Below are 24421 nucleotides of genomic sequence, written 5' to 3'. Positions count from 1 at the left end.
CTGATCTACTTTATAGCTCTAGTCTGTGCTGACTGGTAATTTTATACAGTAATACACTTGATACATAAATGAATGTGAATGCATTTATGTGACAACCTCCTGGCTTTCAGTGTAGATATATACTTTCGTTGATTAGGATCCTAACATGGGAGAAAAAAATTTGGCACTTAAAATTGAATCAAATAGAATAACTTTGGTTGATTTTTTTTATGATTATTTTTCCTTAATAAGTTCTTTGTTCAAGAATCTCATATTGGTGTCAGATAATGAGATAAGATGATTGTAGCAACAACTTCCTACTGGAAGTCTTTTGTGATCTATGCTTGGTCTTTCTTAATTGCCATCAGAGCAGAATTTCCAAAATCCTGAAAGTGAAAGGTGTAGCGGAAATTTATATTTGGAGAATATTTTTCCTCAGTACCATAAGAGCACGAAAGATAAAAGATTCTTGCTGGGGATTTTCCTTCATTTCTTATGAAGCAGAAAAGAAAATAAGATGTCCATATTGATCAGGCTTAAAAATAATAATAATAATAATAATAATAATAATAATAATAATAAAATAAATAGACATTTTGTCCACAGAAAGATTAAACACACAATAGTCAGCCAAATCTGAATATAACTTAAATCAAAAGCTAAAGCTCCCTTTGTTCCCCTGAATGCACCAATTTCTTCAGCCATATATATTTTAGACCTCATTTGTTTACTAATGAACTTACCATGCCTGTGCTATACATTGTAGTGCACACCAACCAGAAAATAGATAGCTTTTATACCACAGAACAAGTGTTTACATTTCCTTTCCCAGTATTCTGTATTTCAATCACTCATTCTAACTACTGCAACTTCTCCATAGTTCTTTCCTTCAGCTTACAAAGAAGATGGAGAAATCAAAACGCAGTTCAAATTCCCATTCGTACTCCACCATAACAAGCAAATAGCAAAGCATACAGTGCTAACGGAAACCACTGACTCAGTAAACCTACTATCTTGTTTTTCTGCCTTCTTTAAGTAGGGTGCTGAAACCTACAGTGAGTTGCAGATACAAAAGAGAATTGAAAATCGTGGACTTGAAAACTCCATGTATTATGATACAAGTCTAGACCTCACCCAAACTGTTTTTTCACTTTATTCTGTAGGTGGGGAGACTATACAGCAATGACTCAGATTCAGGGAGGAAAGACTCATCATTCTGGTTCAAATCTGAGTGTGATGTGGGAGGAGGATTACCACTATAGGTCTAGCACTTGCATTTCTGCAACTGAGACAAATTAGAGGCTAAAGAAAACATCTTCTAATGTGCTCAGTTTACGCACTATAGAAAATGGCAGGCCAACATGGCATTAGGTCAGACTAACATATAAAGCAAAATAAATACAGAAAAGCATGTGTCAGAAATTCTTGACAGTAGTCTGTATGGGATAGCTGGAAGACTATGTGGAAGAAATGACCTGGGGGTGTTGGTTGACACTTGGCTGAACATGAGCCAGCTGTGTGCCCAGGTGGACAAGAAGGTCAATTGCATTCTGTCTTCTATCAGAAATAGTGTTGCCAGCAGGAGTAGGAAAGTGATTTTTCCTCAGTACTCAGCTCTGGCGAGGCAGCACCTTGAATACTGTGTTCAGTTTTGGACCTCTCACTACAAGAAAGACATTGAGGCCCTGGGGCTTGTCCAGAGAAGAGTCACGAAGGTAGTGGGGGGCCTAGAGCACAAGTCTTATGAGGAATGGCTGAGGGATCGTGGGTTGTTTAGTATGGAGAAGAGAAAGCTCAACAGAGATCTTATAGCTCTACAGCTACCAGAAAGGAAGTTGTGGTGAGGTGGGGGTCGACCTCTTCTCCAGCATAACTAGCAATGGGGCTGGAGGGAATGGCCTGAAGTTGTGCCAGGGGACGTTCAGGTTGGATATCAGGAAAAAATTCTTCTCCAAAAGAGTGGTCAGACACTGGAATGGGCTCCCCAGGGAGGTTGTTGCATCACCATCCCTGGAGGTATTCAAGAAATGTTTAGGTATTTTACTAAGGGACATGGTTTAATGGAGAAATATTGGTGGTAGGTGGACAGTTAGACTAGATGATCTTGGAAGGGTCATAGAATCTTGGTGATTCTATGATTCTGTGATCCAGTTTTTCTTCAAGTTCTTTCTTAACAATGCTGAGATCTGATCAGAACACAGACTCCTCGTCAGGTAAGTTTAGTCAGCTGAAAGCCAAAAAAAGTCCTTTAAACTGTTGTCAGATGACACTCACTTGAGCTACTACCATCCTAGCATGGTGTTATAGGCATTTCCACTGTAGAAGTGGCATCTTTCAAAGAGGACATGATTAGTCTTTGGACATCCTCTACCATTTAATTTTACTGTGTTCTCTAGTGGGACTGTTCATATGTTATAGCTTAATTGCATTTTACTTCTATTCACAATGCTTACCAATATGCACTTTTCACATACAGTCAACCTGCTGTGGATAAAGAAATATAATTTTATATTAATATATTTGAACTTCAGTGCTAGGAAACTGGTAAGAGAAAAGTCTCTGTTCAATACTGTTCACCTGTGCTCTTTCTGCGTCTTACATAATTTATCCTCATGAGGAAAGTATTGAACATTTTCAAAGTATTGAACATTTTCACAGATGCTGCAAAGGGTGATGTAGCTGACCAGGACACTAAAGTGCTCACAGTGCACATTCTTCATTCTCAGAAGTAGAAGAGCCTGTGATCCCTTGAGTATCTATCCTCAGCTTCAACATAATCACACGGCCATATGGCTTCATCACAATCCTGACTCATCTGCTAATGCCATTCCTTAAAAAAATACAATAATAAATAATCAGAAAATTAAATTAGAAAAGAATTATTGTTTGCAGCAAGAGTTCATGTACTTTTCATTAGCTGGTACTATACTTATACCTGAGACAGATGGTTAGACAGGTGAATCTTAGGATTTTAAAAAGCCCTCATAGACCATCACTTGTAAACAGTGCCTTGCGAACTGCTGGTCAACTCCTGTCCTTCCTCTGTTTATTTTGAATTGAAAATACCACTGCAGACTTACTCAGGGTTCATCACTGCTTGTTCTTGTTGCCTTGGGAGCCTTTAGACTGCCCAGAAGGAGCCACCAAGCCCTGTATTGTTTGTCCAGTGGGGGATCTCCCATGGCATCCCAAGATGCTACTCTAGTCAATCTAGAAGGAATTGAGGTCCACTTCTGGGAAAATTATACAGCATAAGATGAAGAACAGTGAGGGAGCTTGATTATCAGAAATTATCTGATAGGAATAGTATATAGTTCTGTGTCACTCAATTATCTTGCTTTTCATCTCAGTTACTATGTTGTGCTGGCAAGGCTGTTCCTGGACTTGATCAAGTTTATCTCAGTTTTAGACATACCCAGAGACAGAAATGAATATTTGCTGTCTAAAGGGTAAGTCAAGTAACTCTTAAACCCCACTTCATGTAAATAAGAACAAACAGAAAATGCATACAGATATGAATTGTGATATTTAAATTATTTGGAATGAGCAAATATAAAGAACAAAAAAATTGTGTTGAACATACTGCCTTGGCCATTAATATGGTACATGTATGGTAAATGTTTCTGGTGAGCATGTTTTATACCTGTAAGCAACTAAGACCTGACTTTACTAACAACATATAAATTGACATTGATGTGCATATACACTGATATATTCAATACACATATACAAAATCAGTGCTAATAATATCACAAGTTTAAAACACAAACAGGAGGACTTACTCTTAAAGGCAGTGTCTGATCACAGAAGTAATCTTTCAGATTCAGAATCTGCCACTTGTGCTTCAAAAAATTAAATGTCTTATTTCTTCCTAAGAATACTAATTATAAAATACATACATATATTATTTCCCCCATAATTTTTGTGGTTGTTTGTTTCACTGATAATCTAACCAAGGCCAGGAAATAGAAGAAACACTCTTGAGAAGTATAGCATAATACATTTGCCGACTTCTTTTGAAATGTGTCCAAGTCATCACAATATTGTTTTTTGAACAGTTCCCAGTTTTGAGGGCTGTTGAAGTTTCAGCTAAGTATCAAGATTTACTTTCCATTCCAGAGCTTGTTTCATGTTATTTTCATTATTTCTCTTGGAATATTTATTTATTTGTTTATTTTTAATTTACACCAATACTCTATGGAAGCAGTTTAAAGCTGTTCATCTTCTGGAGAAAAGGCATTGTAAGGAGTTACCTGTTGGGATTCTTATATGGTGTATCACTAGAAAGAAACAAAACAAACAAACAAAAAAATACTGGGCTTAGTGTGAGTGTCTAATTTTAGTGGTGATGAGCCAAATTATATAACCTCAAAACCTGGTGTGTCCGTAATGCCTCTGTCATCAGAAGTAGAAACAGGATTTGTGATAGAGTCTGTACTTCCACAAGGATTCAATGCTGAAGCAAGGCACTGAGGTTTCTAGCAGGAAATTTATTTCTAGCACCAAACTCTAATCCCCTTACACAAATGCACAGCCCAGATTTAGATGAGGAACCTCACACTACATGTAGTGCCCTGACGTTTCAAAACAGCATTTCAGTCTCCAGCACTATTTGCCTAGCAACTTTCACTTCCCTAAAAGAACTTCTTTAAAGAAAAGTGAAAACAGATCCAGGAAAGTCTCATAAAGAAGTAAAGAGCATTTTTGTTCTCCTGAAGGGTTTTAGGGAGTCATGACAGAAATATTTTAGAAAAAGGCCAAACTGCTTCTTATTGCAGGACTGAGCCTCAGTGAACACACAACAAAAGATCTTACAAATTCTGATATCTCAATAAATATGTTTCATTTTTTTTAAACAGATTCATATATTAAAGTTAGATCTAGAGCTGATGTAAAATCCATTTAGCTGCATTGAGGTTAATGAACCGAAGATGATGTACACCCATTGAGAATCAGCATTTGTGCGTGATCAGCTACAATGCTATTTGTTTTTGTTGGCTTAGCAATTGATGTGTTACTATGTAGCTCTGCAAGTTTTCTTAAAGTATGAGTGTTAGCGTACATGAAAACTATGATTCTGTGGAAATAACACCTGAAAAGGTCTCTCCTGAAACAGGATTTGCTTTGAGATGAAGGTATGTTTACATACTGCAGAAATCAGAACTTTTTTTAATTGAATTTGCTGCAAAATGAGTGTTACCAGATTTTTCCTCAGAGGGAAAAAGCAGAAAATTTGCTAAATAAATGCATCTTTCATCTCTCATAACACAGTATCTGGAAGTAGGGAAAGATTAAGGTGAAAAAATAATACCTGATGCACACAGGATTAAAAATAATAATAATTCTACCTTATAAATAAATGCAAAGCAGTGTAAAAAAAAAAAAAAAAAAAAAAAAAAAAGCAACATATTATGAATAGACATCTTTGGAAATAGATTTCAGAAGCCTTGAGAGAGCTTGAGAAAATAACTAGCTTGCACAGCATTAAGTGGAAGGAATTCCCCTAAGGGAATCAAGGGATCAGAGATATCCTGTCTTGGTTAGTCTTTGATAAGTTTGCATCTGTGTCTTTTTCACACTGCTGGTAATAAGTTGAGAGATGCAGTGTTACAAGGAGACAAATGGCAAAATTGTTTCTTAGGATATGAATGCTAAAACTGACTGATTTTATTGGAATTACATTAGCACAATTTCACACCATATTCAAGAAGCACAAGGGGAAATGGATTCAGGGTTTGCTTTCTCCCCTTCTCATGACCTCATTGTGTAGCCTTGAACAGAAACACTCAGAACTACTTCAAGTATAAAATGAATCTGTTCTGATGAAATGAAACATAAGCCATCCCTCTTTGCTCATCCTTACTAATAGTTTTTGACAGACCTGGAGAAACATCACTCAGTTTTTTAAGGATGTAGAGAGGGATATGTCAGCACATTTTCATAATGTCAGAATTCTTGTGGGCAGATGAAGTGTGCACTCTTCATCTCACCTAACTTCATCTCACTCATCTCACCTAACTTCAGGCATGAGCACAGTAGATGTTTATCTCCACATTTGGTTAGATGGAAATCACTTGAAAAGATAGGAAACTAAAGCTCTCCCTACAATTGGCCAATAAAAAACTATGAAATTACTTGTTGTACATAAATGCAATTACTCATTTAGAGGTAATGCAGAATTAAATGGATCCAGTTGCAAGGTCTAAGTGTCATCTGGAAGTTACATCTCTTTTCTGAGAGATTCAAAATAAACATGCATTTTACTGAAGTCTGAGGTTTCATTATATCATTTTATCCACTCCACTGTATTGTGCTGTGCTTTATTGTATTGTATTTTCAAGAATAGAAGTGTAGCTATTTGATCAAGTCGTCTTCGGGTTTCTTTTCTTACCCAAGTTTAGTTACAGATTTGCTTCTTTAAAGACAGTCTAGACCCAATGCTTTACTCATAGCTGCCTGAGGCCTGAGACTGAAGTATAATTTAAATTGAGCTATTAAATTCCATGTACCTGCAACCTCTTATTCTGAGAAACTGAAGTACTTGAAATCAGAGATTTAAGACACTTCATATACTAATAAACACAGGAGCCATAAGATTTATATCAGCTAACATAGCATTAAAATTTGCCCTTCTGGAAACTGAGGTGCAACACTAAAATGGAACAAAATCTTATGGTGTTGCACTGGAAACACAAAAAGAGAAAGAATATTCTGAAAATATACCTGTCACAGTGTTGGCAGCTTTTATTTTCAGTATTTGCATATGTTGCTTCATACAATCAATTAGTATTTCTTGAATTTTCCCTCCTTTTCTTTGGGGTATATTAACAGTAACACAATACTTCGAGGAAAGAGTAAATTTTATTAGAACTGGTTGGAAATTATAGAGTGCTGCTCCACAAGTAATGTCTCCTGTTTCATAACGCTGGCCCACAGTGTCAGAGGCAGATATTGGTGGTATGGCAGTAGAGGTTAAACCTTCCTGCCAATATTTCATCACATTTTTTTTCCATGTGACATATGGCAGCAGAGCAGCAGTCTGACAAAATGACATCTGACATGGATGTGCATATGAAGCAAAGGTGTGGCATTGAATTTCTCCATAAAGAAAAAAATGGCATCCATTGAAATCCATCAATGCTGGCTGAACATTTATGGAGCACAGTGGATGTGAGCACATTGAGGCATTTCAGTAGTGATGACAGCAACCTCAGTCACCTCCACTGGTGCAGATTTTTATGAGTGCAGCATGAAAGGTCTTGTTCATTGCTGGTGAAAACATACCGTTAATGGTGGTAATTATGTTGGAAAACTGTGTTTTGTAGCTGAGAATTTGATCTATCAGGTAGTTCTATTGTGCTCTTTGTGTCTGCTGTAATTTCCATGGAAATAAGTAGGAGGCATTACTTTCTGAGCAACCTACATACATGAAATTACTTTTTCCTGCTAAGAAATTAGAAATCATAGAAGAGAAAATAATTCCTGATAATAACATCATTTGTGTGGACACACCACTTTAAAAGAGAAGGAGCAATAAATTGTAACACAGTTGGAAAATTCCAATTTGACCTCTGAGGGCAGAATATTTAGTTGTCAATTAGAACTGTTGTTGTGTTGTGATTAAAAATAAGTTAACATAGAAAAAAGACAATTTGATTTCAACAAAAGACAGAAGTTAAACATGAACATTTTGTGAGCTTTGTTTTGCATTGAAAAGCGTTGATTTCATTTGTTTTGAATAAGAGAAGAAAAACAGAATTCTTTCTCTTTAAACAGAAAAAAAAAAAAAAACAACACAATTAATTCTTATTCTTTAAAAGCAACTCAAATTGTTAACAACTCAAACCTACAGTTACTCAGAGAAGAATCACATACTTAAGAATCCAGAAAATCATTTAATACAAGTCCTTTAAAGACCTAATTTTTATGGCTCTAATTCCTTCAAAGCACTTTAGTATGACGTAATTTATTTAGGTGCTAGGAACTTCCTAAGAACAGGAAACAAGTATGTAGAAAAGACACAAAAAAAGAAACCTCTACAAGCCTAAGCATGTTAATGACTTTCATGTAATAACTGGAGGGAAACACAATATGTACTGTATGTTTTGTATTAGTTATTTATTTTACATTTATACATATACTAGTAGACTTTTTTTTTCATCTGAAACAATTACATGTCATTAATGTGGAAATAATACAGCACATGTTTTGGCAATAACTTTCAAAATCGCAGGGATATCTTTGTTCATCTGATGAATTCAAAATAACTCCATACGTGTAAAATTAAGAATAAAAATGTTGAAATGTGGCAAGGTTTGAATTTGACCCAGCCCTATATAAACGAAGTTAGCAATTACCAAGTATGTAGTGAATACAAAAGCACAGGAATCTGCAATACACTCCCTTTCTTTTAGCAAGTTATCGGATGAAGATTTTAGCAACACAGAAACAAAGTTTTGACAGCAGCTTATCAACATCTGAATCTTGGTCCTTGAATTTCAAAGAAATCCAAGACAAATGTTAATAATAAATTAGAATATAAATAGACTAAACACTTACCTCCACTTTTCTACTTTTCATTATGTACCAACATATGATAATGTGCTTACAGAGAGAGTGGGGTTGGTCCCTTCTCACTGGTGACAGGTGACAGGACGAGGGGAAATGGCCTCAAGTTGCACCAGGGTAAGTTTAGGTTGGATATCAGGAAAAACTTCTTTACAGAAAGGGTTGTTAAGCACTGGAATAGGCTCCCCAGGGAGGTGGTTGAGTCACCATCCCTGGATATTTTAAAATCCGTTTGGATGTGGTGCTCAGGGACATGATTTAGCAGAGGGTTGTTAGGGTGATATGGTTAGGTTGTGATTGGACTCAATGATCTTTAAAGGTCTTCTCCAACTTGAGCAATTCTATGATTCTATGATTCTATATTTTGTCCTAATTCAAATATTTACCTTAAGTAAAGAGGGAGGTTTCAGTGAGGAACAGAAAAATCACAACAGTATCAGCACATATTTAACAAGACCAGGTGGGAAACAATATGTGGAAGCAGACAACTTGGGTTACCGATGGGAGGACAGAGAAGGGTACTCACAAGAGGTTTTGCTGTCTTTTACAAGAGGTTTAATCACAGAATCACAGAATCACAGAATCACAGAATGACCTGGGTTGGAGGGGACCTCAAGGATCATGTAGTTCCAACCCCCCTGCCTAGCAGGGCCACCAAACATACACCTTTACTAGATCAGGTTGCCCAGAGCCTCGTCCAACCTGGTCTTGAACACCTCCAAGGACGGGGCATCCACAACATCCCTGGGCAGCCTGTTCCAGGACCTAACCACCCTCCTAGTAAAAAACTTCCCCCTAACATCCAACCTAAATCTTCCCTCTTTTAACTTAAAACCATTTCCCCGTGTCCTGCTATTATCAGCCCTTATGAAGAGTTTACTCCCCTCCTGGGAGTAAGTTCCCTTCAGATATTGAAAGGCTGCAATGAGGTCGCCCCGCAACCTTCTCTTCTCCAGGCTGAACAAACCCAACTCCCTCAGCCTGTCCTCATAGGGGAGGTGCTCCAGCCCCCTGATCATCTTCGTGGCCCTCCTCTGGACCCTTTCCAAAATCTCCATGTCTTTTTTGTACTGAGGGCTCCACACCTGAACACAGTACTCCAGATGGGGCCTCACAAGAGCAGAGTAGAGAGGGACAATCACCTCCCTATCCCTGCTGACCACCCCTCTCCTGATGGAGCCCAGGATCCCATTTGCTTTCCGGGCTGCCAGAGCGCACTGCTGGCTCATGTTAAGTTTCTCATCTATCAGGACCCCTAGGTCTTTCTCTGCCGAGCTGCTCTCAAGGACAACTCCCCCCAGCCTGTACAGGTGCCTGGGGTTCTTCCGGCCCAAGTGCAAAACCTTGCACTTTGCCTTATTGAACCTCATTAGGTTCACCCGAGCCCAGCTTTCCAGCCTGTCAAGGTCCCTCTGAATGGCCTCCATTCCCTCCACCGTATCGACTGCACCACTCAGCTTGGTGTCATCAGCAAACTTGCTGAGGGTGCACTCCATTCCCTCATCGATGTCATTAATAAAGATGTTAAAGAGCACCGGTCCCAAGACAGACCCTTGAGGGACACCGCTCGTTACCGGCCTCCACCTGGACATAGAGCCATTGACCACCACCCTCTGTCTGCGGCCTTTCAACCAATTGCTTATCCATCTAGTTGTCCACCCGTCAAATCCACTTCCCTCCAGTTTGGAGATGAGGATGTGATGGGGGACCATGTCAAAGGCCTTGCTCAGGTCCAGGTAAATGACATCAGTTGCCTTCCCTTCGTCCACCAATGCCGTCACTCCATCATAGAAGGCCACAAGATTAGTTAAGCATGACCTTCCCCTGGTGAAGCCATGCTGGCTATCTAGGATCACGTGCTCTCTTGGATGCAGTCCCTCCTATTTTGTCTTTTGTTAATCTCTTTAAAATTCATCAGTGACCTCAAACTAACACAAAATAATTTGTTTGCTGGAGTCTCAAGTACTGCTCTGATATCTCACATTCTGCTTTGCACTTCTCTCAACTATGAGATTATTACTGTAATGATGAAGAAAGGAGGTAAACTCATTATAGACTGATTCTAGTCACATTTATTTCAATTTGAATATTACACCTACTGTCCCTGCTTCAGCTATTTTGTGTTACTGCAACCTAACTAACCAAATATATAGTGTATGTATATAAAAATAAATACAGTAATACCTGTGTCTTATATGCACTTTATCTAACTATTATGCTGAAGTATAATAAAAGTAAATGTAACTTTAGAGTCTTAAATTGATACTGAAGAATGTTTTTGTGCTTTTCATGGATTTTTTAATGAGAATTTTTTAAGATTTAAGCATTTTCTGTTCACAAATATAGTTATTTAACCCTAGTAAATATAATCAATCATAGCAAAATAACAATTATGCAGGGAAGCATCTTCTAATGTTTTATCTCATAAACCATTCTTGCCAAACAAAGGAAGTTAAATGACCTAGTTACAGGAATTCTTTCCTTTCTGCATCCTGACAAGGATCTACAGGCCCTAAAGGAACCTGGATACAGCATTTTCTTCCCTGGAGAAAAATTATTAACACTAATCCTTGTCTTTGAACACAGCAACCTTTTGATTGGTGTAATTGAGCTACATTACTTTACTTTTCTACTTCTGTCACAGCATCCTGTAGATGTAGCACCGCTGAATTCATGAGCTTCTGTACTGAAAGGGTCATAGTATTAATATGTTAATAGCGTGCTGGTTTGCAAATTATGGGGTTTTTTTTGTTTTTTTTTTGTAAAGTCTCAGTTAATTGCTTTGTAAGGTTTGGAGGCCAGACTGAATTTTACTCCTTTAAATTTGCAATGTCAAGTGTTCTAAAGTAGACAAAATGAGAGAATTCCATAACAATTTTGTTAAAATATGTGTACCTCATTTTAGCAATTGGCATCTGCTTTAATATGATTCCAAATAGCATGTGTCTAACTAGCTATTACATGCTGAAACATGTAAAATCTAAAATGCTTGCTCCTAGGCCACTCTGCAAATTGAAAAGAACAACTAAAAAGAATGAGAAGAGGTCTATGAACATCAGATTTCAAATTTAACCTGGCTGTGCAGTGAAGGAGGAAAAAAAAAAAAAAAAAAAAAAAAAGATATTCCAGAAATGGGAAAACTGAAAAAAATCAAGATGATACGACTGCAGTGAGTAGGGAGGAGGTAGAGCACTGGATAAAATGGAAACAAAAGTGCTTGGGGAAATGACCTACAATGAAAATTAAGAAAATTAAAAAAAAAAAAAAAAAAAAAAAAAACCTGTAGAAAAATTGGAATAGGGATTTTCCCATCTATCCATTCTGAAAATGTCATAAATGCTTCTAATTTAAGGTGGCTTCACTCTGAGTCATATGCTTAAGGAATATGAAACCTCTCTGCTTAGAATCCCCACATATTTTTCATACAGAAATTCTCTTTGTGATGTGCAGATAGACAACCTTGGAAGTGGTGTCAAAGGTACTTTTTTAAGCATTTCCTTTCTCCTGTTGAATCTTCTTATCATTGTTTTTCAAATCAGCACAGAAGGTAACATCCAGGAAAGAGCAAAGTTGAAGTCACTTCTTGGTTTTGTTTCTCTTGAAAGCCACAGGCCAGACTCTCTACTTATGTTTGAAGTTAAGCAACTTTGAGTTCAGTTTGCCAGTTTGCTCCTTTCTTTTTGTGGTACAGATAATACAAAACTAAAAGCCCAGATGGACAGACTCATTCTTCCTGGCAAGTAGCTGAACTTCAGAACTCTCCTTTAACCCACTCAAGATCTCTGCTGTAATTTGAAACAGGTCATGTCATACGGAATTGGTCTGAACTAACTTTAATGGTCTGCATTGTAGGCATTAACAATTGAGCCAATTAGTTTTGCACCTATTATCATTAATTAGAAACAATTCATCTGGTATAACAGTATCTTCTTTAGAAGGAGATACATTGTACATGTTACAAATGTCTGTGCCTGATCAGTCGATCAAGATGTATCTGGTTTACACAGAGCCAGGTGAGCTGTTTTACATATTCAGCTGGAGAGGAATTAACAAAGGTATCACAGAAACATAGAATTACCAGCAATTCAACCAAGATTTTCTCTTGTGCTCTACTTCAAATAGATAGGAAGACTGGAAAATAAATATTTTCTGATTTGGCTTGTGGAAGAGAAAAGATATGTTTATGTTCAACATACAGCACTACAGGGACTCATCTACATCTCAGGTCTCCAGGCCAAGGAATATAAATCTTATTACTGTAACACATGTAGGTCTGCTGCTACTACTATATATTTATGTCAGTGGGATTTGAAATATTAAATACATCATTACATTTAATCTTCAAAATAGTGAAAGCCTGTCTTTTATTATGGTCTTCTGGTGTGTCTTCATAATGGTAGTGTACTCCCTCTTCTAAAGAAGTTAAAAAAGACCGTGTTAATTTGAGAAATTACCTCCTAAGATCAGTGATAAAGCAAAAACTGAATACAAATTCATTGTATAAATGTCATAAAGTTTGTAGCTGATCTTAAGAGAAGTTTTTGGGATACCAGTTCCAATGCTCAAATGATTTGTTTGCCTTCCATCCCTGAGTATGAAAAGAAATTTAGCCTCCTTTTGCCTTTGTTTCCCTCTTCTGTGCTCACCTACATATTGTGTAAAACCTTGACCTCAAGGACTGTCTATGACTAAATATTTGAATAGTGCCTGGCATAAGAAGGCCTGAACCCTTTTTTGTGGGACTATTGTAGTAATAATAGTATTTTTGAATATGCAATAAAGTACCTTCCATGGAATGGAGTTGGAGTCTCAAGAACATTAAACCACAATATAGTATGTATGCTTGTTAAGTCCTGCAATGAATGGAGTTAAATTGTTGGAACAGCAAATACAGTTCCACCAAGCTCTGACTGTTTCAGCTATTATATATAAGGAATAATGAGATGGTCAAAGTGGTAACTATTTCTGAAGGAAAAAGGATCCACAGAAAAATATGGGAACCTCTGCAGCCATCCAAGGGAAAGCTTAACTTCCTTGTGAATAGGAGCCCATGGTGTTAAAACACACTTTCCTTACTGGTAGCTTACATTATAATAGAACATTTTCTGTTCTGTGTATCCTTTTAAATAATCTCAAAGCCAATAGCCAATGGCTTTTTATCAGGTCGTAATCTAGACTGATGGTGTTAGTGATCTTACTGATACGCAGTGTCAGCTAACTGCTAAGCAAAAGCTATACCTGATAATCAGGCCATTTCGACACCTCAGCTAATACACTGGAACTTTGTAGACACAATAGGCTGAGGAACATCAGTGTGCCAACTCCTCTAACCTGACCACGCTGGTGACAGGTTTGGGTTTGAGGTGTTGTGAAATAGGAAGTATAGGCTATTTGTCCATCTGAAGATCACAATCTACTTCCAGAACACCTGATCCCTAGTGCAGTAGTGAACAAGAGGTTGCCTCTAACTTTCAAATAAACGTAAAAATATGAATCAGGATAAGATAAGATGTCTGGAGGAAATAGGGATTTACATGTTTTGTGGGAAAAAATATGTTCTTGACTTGACTACACAGGCAAATTTAGACATGGGTCTACAGTGGGGAGTTCAGATGCAGAGCTGGATATAAAGACACTACAAGTTTCACAGGTTGTGTTGTGGGTCAGGGTGCTCACTGGTGTAAGGTACAAGATGCTATCTTTCTCATTCACTGATCAAAATGCCTGACAAAATAGGGACACAGAATGAAACACAATGCATTCCAAAAAGATTGTCAGTCTCAGCCAGTCAGTGAGTTTCATGTGAATCATTTAGTTTGAAAATATATATGAGTCCCATTCTGCACACTTGGTGTCAGCAATTCTTATTCACTTGAATAACCATAATGACAACAACAGGTCTGCTTGTGTGGATATCTGCTATATGAGCAAAGGCTTAACAAAGCCATTTATCTGTGAACATTTTGATACCCTTACCCCACAGTGTGGGGCCCAAGCATCTACAGTTTCAAACTACCATTTAGTTTCAATATATCATATGCCAGCACTTGTTTGTCTAAACACATCATTCAGGGAAACACATTAGTGTTTTTAGTCAATTATCTACTCCATTTGTTTTCTTAGCTGCATGTGCTTTTGAATGGTTATCTCAGCTTGGTACTGTGGTTCTGTGAGGTGCGTCCAACACTTAGAATACAATATTTCTCGTGCTCACTGAAGCAGAGAAAAAATAGTTGAAATCAGCAACAATGAACTTCACATACGTCTGTTGCATACAGCACACGTGTTTTGGTCTGAGCCTTCAATCCTTTCATATTAAAAATTCCCAGGAAACCAGAGACAATCACTGCTGAATCTAAAAACCCTGCAGGATCAGTCCCTTAATGAATGCTTTAATGGCTCTGCAGGTGTACTGAAAATAGCTAGATGTTTAGGGATTTCTGACTAGTTCTGATATGACTGATATGTAATTCAGTGAAATGCCAGAGCTTTGTCTGGGAATAGAACTATTTCAATTCTGTAGTCAATGGTGGATTTTCATAAGTTCAAAGAAAACAGGACTAAAAGGACTTCTTGTGTCATCTAGTCCATCAGCTTGCAATAGTGCTGATTTACTTCCCCTCAATGTTAGCAAGAGCAGAACTACAAGCAGATAGAGGTCAGCCCTAAGATTTAAGTTTTCACAGGATTCTCTTACACTTCTTGCAGAAATTGGCTCTGAAGAGCCACAAAAACACAGAGGTCCTTGTCCTTTCCACTGTTCAACAGGCTCCAAGGACAGAATACCACATCCTCTTCACTCAAGATCTCAACATTGATTTGAACTATAGTAGCTGAGGTGAAAGAGTTCGATAAGGCACACTGCTGCCTTCCCCTACACAGATGGAATAGCATCACAATCTTTTATTCTATGCATCTCTCACACACTTCATTCTGGTCGAAAATAATATGCTTTCTAGTGAGCTGAGGTTTTTTTTTTTGTTTTTTGTTTTTTTTTTTTTTTTTTTTTAAGATAATAGCAAAGTATCTCTAATTCATGCCAACTGAACTAATTGGACAAAAAAGGATGCAAACAGCCCGGCCTACCAGACTGTATTTAAAACAATTGTTAGCAACCAATAAACCCTGCTGGATTGTTTGATTTCATTAAAGAAGTATTTGTTACTAAGCAGCTGGCACCCAAACATCTGCTTTAAAATGAGAGAGATTTTTCCTGCTCTGCTTTATCACGTTTGTTATTTTATTTGCATTTTCAGAGACAATGACTACTGAATAGAATCAAAATGCAGATAAGCCTACCCCATCTTTTTCTGAGCATGTGCTGGGTCAGGGTAATGGATAACAGAAATAACAGCCTGCTTTTCTTTCTTCTGTCCCTGAGCATGGTCTTTCTGGCTTTCAACAATCAGTCCTAAGTGAAAAACCAAGCTTTTGACTCATCCACTGATAAAATAATGAAATTAAAATATGGCTTCTTTTCAAAGCCTTGAATTTGGCTTTCTGTGAACAATGACTTGAACATACACATCCATTGAACAGATTTGGCCAGCAAAATAAGAATTTCTAAGTTGTATGGTGGAGTCAGCTCCTTTTAAAAAACCATTTGAAGAATATATACATTATGTCACAGAATCATGGAATCATAGAATGGACTGTGTTGAAAAGGACCTCAAAGATCATCTAGTTTCAACCCCTCTGCTATGTGCAGGCTCACCAACCACTAGACCAGGCTGCCCAGAACCACATCCAACCTGGCCTTGAATGCCTCCAGGGATGGGGCATCCACAACATCTTGGGCAACCTGTTCCAGTATGTCACCACCCTCTGTGTGAAAAAAGGTATCTGGCTGATACCTTTGCATCTTAATGTAACAGATAATGAGGCTAATATTTTTTGTGGTATGTTTTTGTAGTAAAACAGGTAACATTCCTTTATGGTTAGGTAGGAAGCAAGAAAACTAGGGGCTGGAGCATAGGATAGCTTTTAGGAAGGAAGTCTAATACAGATAATAAAACAGCTGCAAATTTGAACTCAGTCCCAGAATCACTTAGGTGCATGAAGCTAATCCAGATTCCTGGGGAGCAATTTGAATGCAAGATAAACTTGGATTTTCTTGGTTTCCAGCCAAAGTTAGCCACACTGTGGTCATTATGATCTTTGTTTTGCACTTACATCTTTCAGCAGATAGACAGTTAACAGAAAGACCAAAGTGACACTCCCTTAAAGTTCTGTAACCTGGCTATATCCTTCAGGTGTAGAAAGTTATGATTTTCTCTCTTTCTCATCTTCCAGTAAAACTGAGCTTTTGAGCTATAGTTATGTTTTCAGAAGCACTACTGACATAATAATGAAGAAAAGTATCCTTTGTTGTCATTATAATCAACATCTACGTTAAGTGCAAGCTTTTATTTAAAATCTGAAAACCCTTTCCTGTTCTTCATCAGACCTTCATTGTTCTCGTATCTTCCTTTGTTTTCATGTCTGTGAGTTGGCTGCAATGCACATCCCCCATCTTCAGTTAAGATGCTAGTGGTTTAGAGCTTTTCTTCTCTCATCTGGTTAACAGCAGTTACAAATTGGCTTCTTCCAGAGAAGGCCCAGTAACTCTCTTCAGTGGCATTCCCAAACAGTCCACTGAACTGGAAAATAAATTTGGATCTTGGAGTCAATGCAGAGTCATAATGACAACATTCAGTGTAAGATGGAGGGAGATGTTTCTTTTTGAATGCATTATTGTTTGAAATGCATAAATTATACAAAGCAAAACCCAGAATGGTTAAACTAGCAGTAAAATATATTTTTGTAAATAGCAGAGGTAAAATTGCCAGAATTTGAACTTCTGATGAAATAATAACAATGTGAAATTGTACAGTTCCAAAAACATGGATAAGAGTATAGCACATGTGTTACTGAGGTGTTATTCACTGCTATAGATTAGAACTTTCCTGAAGTTGGATCAAGGACTTTTGTTTTATGCGTACTGTATGAATGGCCTGAGCAGCTGAAACCTCAAACTAAACCCAAATTAAAAAGATCCCTCCTTGAAGATAAAAAAAAAAAAAGACTGAACTACATTGATGCTGATTTATTTTAACTTCCCTTTGAATTTTATGAGACAGATCTTTAGTTGACATCATTAGATCTATGCTGATGTACATGACCCCAATTCAAGAACAACTCAAAAGCCTAATTACTGAAACATCACACAGAAGTGTATTCTTCCAGTGTTTCAGACTCTTTGACAATCAGGTGGTGGCAAGAATCTCCTAAGAAGAAAGCTTTTCTGTCAGTCCTGTCTCTAGGCCAAAGAAGTTTGGATAAACACACAAACTGGATGAATATTGCAAACATTTTGCAGTCTTCCTAGCATTAATTATCTGTTACTTCTCAGCCCATGGTCATGCAGGATATTTGCAGCCAGCTACAAGAAAAAGGAATCAGTAGGCACTTTTTTAATACCCATCCATTCATCTGTAGTTTAAAAAAAAAAAAAAAAAAAAAAAAATCCTATTTTATACAGAGAGAAAGTTTCAATGGAACTTTAGATTCATCCTAACATCTTAGGTCCTGCTGTGCTGACCCTCCCCTCTCTCTCTGCTCTCTGCAGAATGTGTATGCAAAACCCACAAAAAGATTTTGGAACAGGACATCCACCCAAAAGCTTTTGACAAGGAACAGGAACTACTTAAAAGAAAAGGTCTTCTGAAGCAGCTTTTTTTGTATGTTTTTTTTTTTTTTTCTTCCTGTCCTTTTTCCCCTTGAATTCATACACCTCTTACTGACTTCACTGGCACTTTAGCCTGTGTGGACTTCGTCCAGCACAATAAACAAAAGTGTACCAACTCTCTTTAATACACTGTTGAAAGGTAAAGGCTGCGTATGCAAAAACAAAAACAAAGTAACAAACAAAAACAAACAAACAAAGAAACAGATTTGCTTAGGAGATATTTGCTAAGTATGTTTAGTGGTTATCAGCTTCTGTTGTAAACCAGAGGAAAATACGCTTTCATAATAAAACATGTATTCTACACAAGATTTTGGGACAGATGTTTACAAGAAGAGAACTTAACATAATTTCTCTAACCAAAACCTGAGCAAGAATTGACTTTTGAGCAAAAATTGAAAGAATTAATTTTTTACATTCCCCTGCAGATAAGTAGGGAATAGAGAACTAAGATAGGGCATCTGCCCACAACAATTTCATGCAGCTGAATGTTACATCTAAGGCTTAATCTTTCAGTATCCTGTCCATTGCTTGCAGTGGGCATCAAAAGTTTAGTTCATGTCTAAAGGAATCAGACTATGTATGTACATATGTCCATTGCACCACATCAGTAAATCAACAGATACTGATGCCAAAATAGAAGGAATTTTCATGCATTATCTTTTTATCCTGGTTGAATTTAGCGTGGCAGAGATTTTTCTATAGCCAGTTAAATCTTGTGTGTTTTTCCAGTCCCATAATACCCCACTATTTTGGCTTAATTAAAAAAAAAAAAAAAAAAAAACTAAAAAAAAATTAAGAACAAGGTAAAGCAATCTTTGTATATACAATTTAAATGAAGTTTGACTGCAGGTTACACTTTGCTTGGACCTTATGAATTTTTTTAAGTGCTAGGTAGGAGCTGGGTGACAGACTGTCAGACTTATTCAAAAGTTACTATCTGAAATTCTGACTGATATGACCTAACACATTAGGATGGTGAGGCACTGGAGCAAGTTGTACAGAGAAACTGTGGAAAACCCATCCCTGGAAGTGTTCAAGGCCAGGTTGGATGGAGTTTTGGGCAACCTGATCCAGTGGGAGATGTCCCTGCCCATGACAAGGAGACATGGAACTGATTGATCTTTAATGTCCCAATTCAAACCATTCTATGATTCTATGGTTTCCCTATAGTAAACCCTACTGGTACTGTTTATCTGGCTTACATATTATGAAAATGATGTTTCTACACACAAAATAACTTATTTTGAAAGCTCAGACAGGTGGTTGAGTGATTATAGCTTAACATGTTAATATGTATATGTCCATCTAAGCCAGGCATATGGTAACAGCAATTGTATATGGCTATGGATTAAGATACTAATTATTATTTATTGACTGAAAATCTCATTCAGTTGCATTTAGTATGGTCTAATTTTGTCCAAGGGCAGTTATGACATTTCAATTTATACAGAAATACATTAGTGAGTTTAAGTCCCAATTTTAATGATGTTACTTTAAAAGAGAGCAGTCAGCCATTGCATGACCCTGATTATATCAGTTTAAAGGTTTCATTTGTGAATTTAAATTAACCCTGTTAAATTAAAGATATAAGCTCTGTCAATAATATTCAGAGTTCAACCGAGGGAAAAGTGTCCATCCTGCTCTTGCTAACATTTAAGTACAACATTGCCAACTTTGCTTGAAAAGTAGACCCACAAGAACTTAATGAAATTCAACAAGGGCTAGCATGAGGTGTTTCACATGAGTTGGTGCAATCCCAAATGTGCGTATAGATTGGAGAAGAACTCACTGAGAGCAACACTGTGGAGCACTGTCAGGGTTATGGAAGGATGGAGGATTCTACAATCCCCACCCCCAGTGATGGCAGAGTAACAATATGTTTTGTACTGACCACACATCATAAAGTTTCAGCAATGTGCTCTGGCTTTGAAAAAAATCAAGTGCTTCTACCAGAAATGCTTGTGCTAATCCGGGTATTTCTGACAGGCCCATATTAGGTTGCACCTAGGTGTGTCTTTCAAATGGACAAAAGTAAAACATTTTTTATCATGGAGATGAATTTAATGGAGAAAATAGATTGAAGGTTCAAGCTTAGTTTTTCTGTGCTCACAGCTGCTGAAAAGCTGTGCAGATCTGTAACCGCGTTAAAGAAAAGGCAGACCAAGCTGCGATATTCTGCCTCTCTACAGGTTCCCAGCTAAGAGAGCTGCATTTGGGCAGCTCACAGTTAAGGCAGTGGGAGTTCACATCTGTCTACAATATGTTAAGACAACCTATTTTTCTTGAAATGATAAAAAGAGGAAAAAGATGGGGTATGAAGAATTTGTAGGAGAACATACAACACATCTATGCATATCAGACCAAACTCAAATATAACATAACATGAAAACACACTATTTTTGTAAAGCTTTGTAGATCTAATCTCTCCCCAACGCATATATGTACACTTTTACCCTCCTCCCAGACTCTCAGTTTTAAATAAACCTATAGTGCTTCCTGTAAATGATTCACAAAAGTCTCACCACCAGTCACACAGCATTTAGAGGCAAAGAGAACAATTAGGAGGAATATTTTACAGCATCTTTTTCATTATACTTTGGGGAAACTTTTTTTCTAATTTCCTCGATGATGTGTTGCATTGTGCTGTCACTTTGGGGCTTGTCAGTCATGCCTGCTAATGTAATCCAGTATGACTGACACAACATGTGACTTGTCACCATGAAATATATCAGTTGGAAACTTTGGCAAATGCATTAAAGGGAAGTAATTGCAGCAAAAAAGACTATTTTCTTTATTTCTTTCTCTCTCCTCTCTCTTTTCTTTCTCACATTTTCTTCTTTCTTTCTTTCCTTCTTCCTTTTCTATCTCCTTTTATTTCCTCTACTTTCTTTTTCTCTCTCTTTTCCTCTTTTCCTCTCTCAATAAATGGAAAATATAGGCTAATAGGGTAACTTCCATCAGTGGCCTAAAAAAAACAAAAAACAAACAAACAAACAAACAAAAAACACCAATGCTTTTAAGCTGCCATTAAAATATTTTTTAGTTGACATAATAGATAGAAAAGCTTCTATAAAAGCAAGTTCTTTCCTCTGTGAAACTGCTAATACAGATATAGAGAGAGCTTCACATTTTAACTATCTCATTCTGATGGCAAAGTGGAAGTTTCATAGTCAGAGAAGCTCCCAAGTACAAGACTGACAGCAGCTTCTTCATGATGATGGAAAGCATATTCAGTTCTCATCTGTTCTTTTGAAAATACTGGAAATGCCTGAGTTGTGTAGCTGGTGGAGACTTGTCAGAAGGGGTCCATATTTCACTCCCTAGAGTGAAACACACAGCAAAGTGCATTAGTAAAAACAAGGGTGTAAATACCTCAGAAGTTAGCAAGCAGGAAGACCTGAGCTTGTGATTCCAAACAGCCAGCATGGCTTCACTAGGGGAAGGTCATGTCTAACCAATCTGGTGGCCTTCTAGAATGAGGTGACAGCATTGGTGGACAAAGGGAGGGTGACTGATGTCACTTACCTGGACTTGTGAAAGGCCTTTGGCATAGTCCCCCACCACATCCTTATCTCCAAATTGGAGAGATGTGGATTTGACGGGTGAACCACCAGGTGGATAAGGAATTGGTTGAATAATCACAGAGGGTGGTGATTAATGGTTCTATGCCCAGGTTGAGGCTGTTAATGAGTGGTGTCCCCCGGGGTCTGTCTTGGGACTCTGTCCTCTTTAACATCTTTATCATTGACATTGATGATGGTGTACTAGTAGACAGTCAACTGAGTATGAGCCAGCAGTGTGCCCAGGTGGCCACCAAGGCCAATGGCATCCTGGCATGGATCAGGAATGGAGTGGTGAGCAGAACTAGGGAAGTAATCCTGTCCTGTACTCGGCATTAGTGAGGCCTCACCTCGAGTACTGTGTTCAGTTTTGGGCACCTCAGTACAGAAAGGACATGGAGGTGCTGGAGCAGGTCCAAAGAAGGGCAACAAGGCTTGTGATGGGCTTGGAGAATATGCCTGATGAGGAGAGAGACTGAAGGAACTGGAGATGTTCAGTCTGGGGAAAAGGAGGCTGAGGGGAGATTTTATTGCTCTCTTCCAATATCTGAAAGGTGCTTACAGCAAGAGTGGGGTTGGTCTCTTCTCACTGGTGACAGGTGACAGGATGAGGGGAAATGGCCTCAAGTTGCACCAGGGTAAGTTTAGGTTGGATATTAGGAAACACTGGTGCTCAGGGGCATGATTTAGCAAAGGGTTGTTAGTTAGGTTGTATGGTTAGGTTGTGGTTGGACTCAAGATCTTTCAGGTCTTTTCCAATCTGAGTGATTCTATGATTCTATGATGATGGAATTGAGTGCACTCTCAGCAACTTTGCTGATGACACCAAGCTGAGTGGTGCAGTTGATGCAGTGGAAGGAAGGGATGCCATTCAGAAGGACCTCAACAGACTTGAAAGGTGGGCCCAGGAGAACCTAATGAGGTTCAACACAGCAAAGTGCAAGGTCTTGCACTTTGGCTGGAGGAATCCCAGGTATATATACAGACTGGAAGGAGGAGTCTCTGAAAGTAGCTCTGCAGAGAAGGACGTGGGGGGTCCTGGTGGATGAAAAATTTAACATGAACCAGCAGTGTGCTCTTGCAGCTCAGCAAGCAAATGGTATCTTGGGTTCCATCAGAAGAGGCGTGGCCAGCAGAGACAAAGAGGTGATTGTCCAGCACTACTCTGCCCTCATGAGGCCCCATCTGGAATACTGCATCCAGGTCTGGAGCCCCCAGTACAAGAAAGAGAGAGATCTGTTGGAGAGGGTCCAGAGGAGAGCCACAGAGATGATCAGAGGTCTGGAACACCTCCCCTACAAGGACAGACTGAGGGAGTTGGGCTTGTTCAGCCTGGAGAAAAGAAGGCTGCAGGGTGACCTCACTGCAGCCTTCCCATACCTAAAGGGAGCCTACAAACAGCAGGGGAATCAACTGTTTGAAATGGTAGATAACAGTAGGACGAGGGGAAATAGTTATAAGTTGAGGGACGGAAGATTTAGGTTGGATGTCAGGGGGAAGTTCTTTAGAGAGAGAGTGGTGAGGTGCTGGAACAGGCTGCCCAGAAAGGTTGTGGATGCCCCGTCCCTGGAGGTGTTCAAGGCCAAATTGGATGGGGCTCTGGGCAGCCTGGTCTAGTACTAAATGGGGAGGTTGGTGGTCTTGCCTGGGGGGGTGAGGAGAGAGTGGGTTGGAGATTCATGATCCTTGAGGTCCCTTCCAACCCAGGCCATTCTGTGATTCTGTGATTCTGTGATTCTGAATTAACCTGAAGAAGCCAATAAGCTTTGTTCCCAAATGCCTTATAAGACTGGGCATACTGTGTTTGTAACACCTCAGAGCTACACAGAATTACCCCCCAAACATGCCCTCTGACCCATTGCAGACTAGTTTTGAGCATAGATGTTGTCAGATGTGAAGGGTTTCAAAATACATTCCTCTGTATGCCTCTGATCTTTGGAGTTCATTACAAAACCTTCATGAACGAAAGGTACAATCCTATACTCAAACACAAATATGAACACCACAATACAGTAGGCACAAAAACAAGGGAAGCTAAATAGTTTGTTGCTGTTATTAAAATCATTGCAAATTTTGCATTCTTTCTTTCTGTTGAACACCATGCCTAGACACTGTTATTTCCATATTTTTGGACCACAATTTTCAAGAAATATATTGAGTGTATAAATACAAATATGCTATATATATATTTCTTGATGGGCCTTTAAATGCAGCAAATCTAATTCAACTTTCTTTCTCTCATATTTGCCTCTTTCTCTTTTTCCTCTTTCTCTCTTAAAACTTTCACCAAAGCTCTGAGAGAAACATTTCACTCAAGTACCTTTGTGCTCTCATCTATGTTGCTTTAAGAAAAGGTCCCTGAATGGTCTTTTTGCTGTCTCTAAGGAAATATTATCAGTATATTTCAGAGTTCAACTTTTTTAAGCACTGAAGGTAGAATTTTTTTTTTGGGGGGGGGGGCCGGAGGGGGGGAATAGGGAGGTTGCCTATAATGGAAAATTTAAAAAGTGGTGCCTGAAAGTAGCTCTTCTATGAGTAACAATTTATTATGCAGTTTATCCAGTTGTTTTCTTTTTCCTGCTGCACC

The 24421-nt window shown here is 38.2% G+C and overlaps 1 long non-coding RNA gene across 1 annotated transcript; it reads right to left on the bottom strand.

Annotated features, from left to right (window-relative positions):
• Positions 1 to 16934: 16934 nt before the first annotated feature.
• On the bottom strand, positions 16935 to 24006 carry LOC116228777 (uncharacterized). The gene is made up of 2 exons (XR_004166863.2): positions 21647 to 24006; positions 16935 to 17186 (listed from the first exon to the last, which is right to left on the bottom strand). It is a non-coding gene; the product is annotated as an uncharacterized LOC116228777 (long non-coding RNA).
• Between the last annotated feature and the right edge of the window lie 415 nt (positions 24007 to 24421).

This window comes from Phasianus colchicus, chromosome 5, assembly GCF_987193195.1.
Source record: "Phasianus colchicus chromosome 5, bPhaCol1.hap1.1, whole genome shotgun sequence".
Classification (NCBI taxonomy): Eukaryota; Metazoa; Chordata; class Aves; order Galliformes; family Phasianidae; genus Phasianus; species Phasianus colchicus.
The sequence above is the reverse complement of the archived record's forward strand: the minus strand, read 5'-3'. Positions and strand labels throughout refer to the sequence as shown.